The 6,251-nt window shown below is 46.2% G+C and overlaps 1 long non-coding RNA gene across 1 annotated transcript; it reads right to left on the bottom strand.

Annotated features, from left to right (window-relative positions):
- Window positions 1–490: 490 nt before the first annotated feature.
- LOC140399045 (uncharacterized) lies at window positions 491–6,047 on the bottom strand. Its single transcript, XR_011937612.1, has 2 exons — window positions 5,672–6,047; window positions 491–2,532 (listed from the first exon to the last, which is right to left on the bottom strand). It is a non-coding gene; the product is annotated as an uncharacterized lncRNA (long non-coding RNA).
- Window positions 6,048–6,251: the final 204 nt, after the last annotated feature.

The raw sequence follows: 6,251 nt of genomic DNA, 5'->3' as shown, positions 1-6,251 counted from the left end.
CTGTGGGAGGAAACCGGAGCACCTGGAGGAAACCCACGCACACACAGGGAGAACGTGCAGACTCCGCACAGACAGTGACCCAGTGGGGAATCGAACCCGAGACCCTGGTGCTGTGGAGCCACAGTGTTGCCCACTTGTGCTACCGTGCTTCTCCGAACCACAATGGTTCCAGCAGTGTAACACTTCCCTCCCTATTGCATAATGCAGCCCCACAACCCTTTGAAATCTATATTACCTCCAGTTCTGACCGCTTGTGCATCCCCAATTTTCTTTACCTTCAAGTGGAAACCATTTCTTCAGCTGTTGAGGGCTAAGCTCTGGATTTTCACCGTAAAGCTCTCCACCTCTTTCTTCCATCAAACTGGCTTCTTTGACTCCCTTTTTTCTCATATCTCCTTACCATGGCTCAGTATTAAATTTTGTTTGAGAAGACCCTTGTGAAACTGATTCAAGTGCTTTACTATGTTAATGTAATGAATCCAGGCTGCCGTTGTTGAATATATATGTTTCATTTATTCATATTATTTCATGTAAAGATTATTGTTAGTTTACAATTGGCTTTGGCTCATTGGAATGTTCACCAGTCCACTTTCTAAAAGGTTTGGGGAACATACCTGAAGTACGTTAAAAATCACATTGAAATGAAATTTGCTTATTGTCACAAGTAGGCTTCAAATGAAGTTACTGTGAAAAGCCCCTAGTTGCCACATTCCGGCGCCTGTTCAGGGAGGCTGGTACGGGAGATAAACCAGCAAAATACTCCTCAGAGTTTAGCAGGTGTGATTCTGAATCTTAGAAAATGCAAGCCCAAAGTTTGTAACATACAACAAGTGTACAATTAACAAATACACAGGAAATAGGTACACAGGTAGCACATGTTGAAGTACCAGTAACCAGTGCATAGATAACAGGTACACAGATAGCAACTGCATAACTGTACAGGTAACAGAAACGCAGATAAGAAGTACACAGATGAAAGTAAACATGTACTATGTACATCTTTGACAGGTACATGTGTAACAGGTATGCCTATAACAGGTGCACTTAACAAATGCATCAATGCAGGGATGGTAGTGGATAAAGATACTGCACACATTCTTGGACTGAACTGTTGTCTGTGATTGGGAAGCTACCATTTTTGGCATCAATAGCCAAGTCTTCTACTTTCAATAATGACACAGCAGTGTTGTTTTTTTCTTCGGGGGGCCCTAGTTTTCATGTGTATAGAGGATGGCTAAAACAAAGATTTTAAGCAGTATTATGGACAGTGTAGCCTAATGGTTGTGGTACTGGGCTAGCACTCCAATAGTAAGGGGCTCACCATGGTAATCTGAAACCAAATTCAACAAATTTGGCAGCGTAGGCATTTGCACTCGAAACAGACAAGAAGTGCCAGCTGTGACTCATGATAGCACTCTCTGCTTGCATCAGAAGGTTGTGGATACAAGTCCCACGGTGGCGTGTTCAAGATCTGAGCAAGTGCAGAATTGAGGGAGAGCTGCAGTGTTGGAGATACCACCTTTCAGAGGAGATGTTAAACGGAGGTCCTGTCTGTCCTCAGGTTGATGTGAATGATGAAGATCCCTTGGCAGAATCGTATTTCAAAGTGAAGAGTTGTACTCCCTTGGGCCAACATTTATCCCTCAACCAATATCATTCAATTAGGCGATCTGGTCATCCTCTCACTGCTCGTGGGTGGGAGCTTGCTTTGTGAAAATTGACTCCAGGTTTCTGGCATGATCACAGAGGTCATACTTATTTGACTGTAAAGCTTTTTGGGGGAGCATCAGGTTGTGAAAGGCACTTTTTAAATGTATATGGGACACAATGACCATGAAAGCTGCTGAATTGTCATTAAAAAAACAGCCGGGTTGTTAGGGAAAGAAAGCTGCCAACTTAGCCCACTCTACATATAACTGACTGTTAATGTCTCGCCAGTGTTGTCCATGTCCAAGTAATAAATAAAGCAAAGTGCCAATCTACAGTTGTCGAGACATCTAAAAGGATACCATGGAGTCTTGAATCAGTATTTCAGCATTTTCTTGTGCTGGATACTTCGTTAGATGTGGCGTAACAGTATCCTCATAGTTATCACAAACATGTTGGACAATAGTGCAATAGTAATTCCACAGTAACAGGATGAGACCCAAGATGAGAAAAAGCAGAATACACAGAGTAATGACCACTTTACTCTGAAGGTATTTACCCTGACATGCAGCCTTGCAGCATACCAAGAAGCAATTTGTCACTGGTTTAATTTCTACCCTTGGGGCCAGGCGGGTGAGCCAGATTTTTCTGCATTGATTGACAGTGTTCTGAGGCATGTTCAACTGGTCCAGGGCACCTGTCTGTGCTTCAGGATCAGAACTGTAACCAAAGAACTTCTGTGGTGCTTCCATACCAAAGGTACAGATAATTTTCCACAGGAGGGAGGGGTAAGCACCAAGTTGATTGTCAGTTCTTACTCCAGACCAGCAATGTTTCCTCCTCCAACTGACTGACAAGAATGTGACCTTTGTCCAGTACGCCAACCTGCATCAAAATAGAGACAAAAATCAGCAGAGGAAATACAAACAAGGAACAGGAGAAGGCCATTCAGCCCGTCAAGCCCATTCCACCATTGAATGAGATCACAGCTGATCTGACAGTAACATAAAATCTGCATCCCACCTACCTCACCCCTGATAACCTATTACTCCCTTGCTGACCAGCAATCTATCCACCTCTGCCTTAAAAATATTCAAAGACCCTGGGCGGGATTCTCCGAGCCCGCGCCGGGTCGGAGAATCGTCGGGGGGGGGGGGGGCGCGCGAATCCCGCCACGCCACTCCGACAACGGGCCGCCGATTCTCCGGCGACAGGAGAATCGCTGCCAATCGCACCGGCGCGGTCGCCGCTGCGCCGGTCAGGGGCCGTTGAAAGCAGCCCCCGCGGCAATTCTCCGCGCCGAGTCCTGCCGCCGTCGTTCGCGTGTGGTCCTACCCGGCGGGACCGCGGTGTTCTGGCTGTGGAGGCCGTCCTGTTGGGGGCTTGGGGGGAGCCGACTACGGGGGTGGCCTCCACGGTGCCAGGCCCGCGATCGGGGGCAACCAATCAGCGGGCGCGCTCATTCCGGGGGGGGGGGCTTTGTTCCTCTGCACTGAGCCCCTGCAGGGCTCTGCCATATTGCCTCGGGCCCAGCGTGGAGACGGTCGTGGGGGTCATGCGCGGACCCGCGCCGGCCATGTAGGGCCGGCTCGCCGCTGGAGCAGTGCTCAGCACTCCGACGCCGTGCTAGCCCCCGAGGAAGGGGTGAATGACTGGGCCAGTTTTGACGCCGGGGTCAACACTTGGCCGGGATTTCGGAGAATCCCAGCCCCTGTTTCCACAACCTTTTCAGGAAGAGAGTTCCAAAGACTCACAACCCTCAGAGTGAAACATTTCACCTCGTCTCCATTTTAAATGGGCAACCTCTTACTTTTGAATCGAATCATAGAATTTACAGTGCAGAAGGAGGCCATTCGGCCCATCGTGTCTGCACCGGCCTTTACAAAGAGCACCCTACTGAAGCCCATGTACCTACCCTATCCCAGTAACCCCCACTTAACATTTTTCGGGCAATTTAGCATGGCCAACCCACCTAATCCGCACATCTTTGGACTGTGGGAGGAAACCGGAGCATCCGGAGGAAACCCATGCACACACGGGGAAAATGTGCAGACTCCGCACTGACAGTGACCCAGCCGGGAATCGAACATGGTATCCTGGAGCTGTGAAGCAACTGTGCTAACCACTATGCTACCGTGCTGCCCGAAGGGTGGCAGGGTGACCTCCAGTTCTAGATTCTCCCACAAGAGAAATCAGCCTGTTCACACCCACCCCGTCAATACCCCTCAGGTTCTTCTTGTACAATAAAGTTGCATGTTACTCTTCTAAACTCCAGTGAATACAAGCCCAGCCTACACAATCATTCCTCATAAGACAGCCAATCCTTTGCAAGTATTAGTCTGGTTAATCTTACCTGAACTGCTTCCTTTACATCCTTCCTTAAATTAGGTGACCAATACTGTACACAGTACTCCAAATGTGGCCGGTGGCACAGTGGTTAGCACTGTTGCCTCACAGCGCCAGGGACCCGGGTCCAATTCTGGCCTTGGGTGACTGTGTGAAGTTTGCACTTTTTCCCAGTGTCTGCGTGCGTTTCCTCCATTTTCTCCCATAATCCAAAAACATACAGATTAGGTGTATTGGCCGTGATCAATGCACAGGGGTTACGGGGATAGGGCAGAGGATTGGTCCTTAGGTGGGGTGCTCTTTTGGAGGCGGTGCAGACTCGATCGGCTGAATAGCCTCCATCTGCTGTAGGGATTCTATGCCCTGTAGTTTCCCACTTTGCATCTTCTCTCCATTTTTGCATGATAGGGAATTACATTTACTATCTTTTAACCAAAAAGGACCTTCCCTGAATCTAAGGAGTTTTGGAAAATGAAAAGCAATGCATCAACTATCCAACTAAACACTTCTTATAAGACCCGTGGATGAAGTCCATCAGGACCAGGGCTATGAATTTCAAACTGAGCACTCAACGTCCAGGTTTCTTCAATAAACAACAAAATTATTTGTTTATTATAAAACCAGACTTGTCAAATAGAAAGCAAAGCTTATTAAAATGCAGTATGAATCTGAAAGAATAATAATTACTCTAAATGCCTTAACTCACACACACAAGTCAGGAGTGTAATGGAATACTTTGCACTTGCCTGGGTGAGTGCAGCTCCAACAACACTCAAGAAGCTCAACACCATCCTGGTCAAAGCAGGGACTCAATAAGGCCGTATGATGGACTTGCCAGCTCACATGCAGGGATCACCCAGGTGGACAGTGGAAGGTGCGACCGTGGGCAGGAGTCAAATGTTGTCAAACAATGCGGACCACCAGAGCTCATCGCAGAGCGGGTGTCACCATCCTCCATCCCATGGACCAGATCAGCTGTTACTGCCAACCCAGGGCCCGAACTCCATAGTGTGGCAGGTATATATCACACTCATTTACACAGAGATTAAACACACTCATTTACACAGAGATTAAACACACTCATTAGTCACACTCGTTTACACGGGGAGTAAACACTGCTGTCAGACACGTGTACATTGTGCTAAAACACAATGCTGTCACACTCATTTACACTGGTATTAAACACATTTCTGTCATACTCATTTACACTGGGATTAAACACACTGCTGTCACACTCATTTACACTGGGATTAGACACTACTGTCACGCTACACTATTAAAAACTCACACATTCACACTGATTAAACACACTGCTGTCACACTCATTTGCACTGGGATTAAACACACTGCTGTCAATGATTAAACACATTGCTGTCACACTCATTCACACAGATTAAACACTGCTGATACATTTATTTACTGGGATTAAACTGCTGTCACACTCATTTACACTGATTAATAACACTGCTGTCACACATTTACACCGAGATTAAATACAATGCTGTCACACTCATTTACACTGATTAATAACACTGCTGTCACACATTTACACCGAGATTAAACACTGCTGTCACACTCATTTACACCAAGATTAAACACACTGCTGTCACACTCATTTACACTGAGACAAAACACACTGCTGTCACACTCATTTACACTGGGTTAAAGGTTTATTTACCTCTGCCTTTTGCTGTTGTATCAGTGGAGTGAAAAGTCTCAGTTTTTGAAATCTATACCAACTGAGTGTGTTGTAGTAGTTTCTGCCCTGGACCCCAGATCGTTATGAGCTTCTTGCAGCTGTTGCTTCGTTCCCCGAGGCTCGGAGCCAGCTTCCCGGCTGTTTATCCACTTTTGCGTTGTGCGGCCTGTTTACTTCAGTGCTTGATCCTCCCCCTTTCAGCGATCCTGCCTTCTGATTGATTCAAAATATGTGACTCTGTCTTCCTCTCGTGTTATCAGTGTGTCCCTGCTTGTTATTTACTCTCATGACTCAGAGACTGGAAGATTCCCCTCGTCTCTTTCGTTTCAACTCCAACCCATATTAAATGTTTTTACGTTTTGATTTAATTTAGCCTTAGTCGAAATAAACCAATTTCCTTTTATACAGTGCACAAGATAAAAGTCGGTTCAAACATTTGAATTATTCTATTATCTATCTGCAGTGACTTGATATTAAAACTGATCTTCAGCACGGTACACTATTGTCACATTTAATTAACCTGCTTTTACTGCAGCATTGTTTCGCAATTGCCTTTTAC

Source organism: Scyliorhinus torazame, chromosome 22 (genome assembly GCF_047496885.1).
Source record: "Scyliorhinus torazame isolate Kashiwa2021f chromosome 22, sScyTor2.1, whole genome shotgun sequence".
NCBI lineage: Eukaryota > Metazoa > Chordata > Chondrichthyes > Carcharhiniformes > Scyliorhinidae > Scyliorhinus > Scyliorhinus torazame.
The sequence above is the reverse complement of the archived record's forward strand: the minus strand, read 5'-3'. Positions and strand labels throughout refer to the sequence as shown.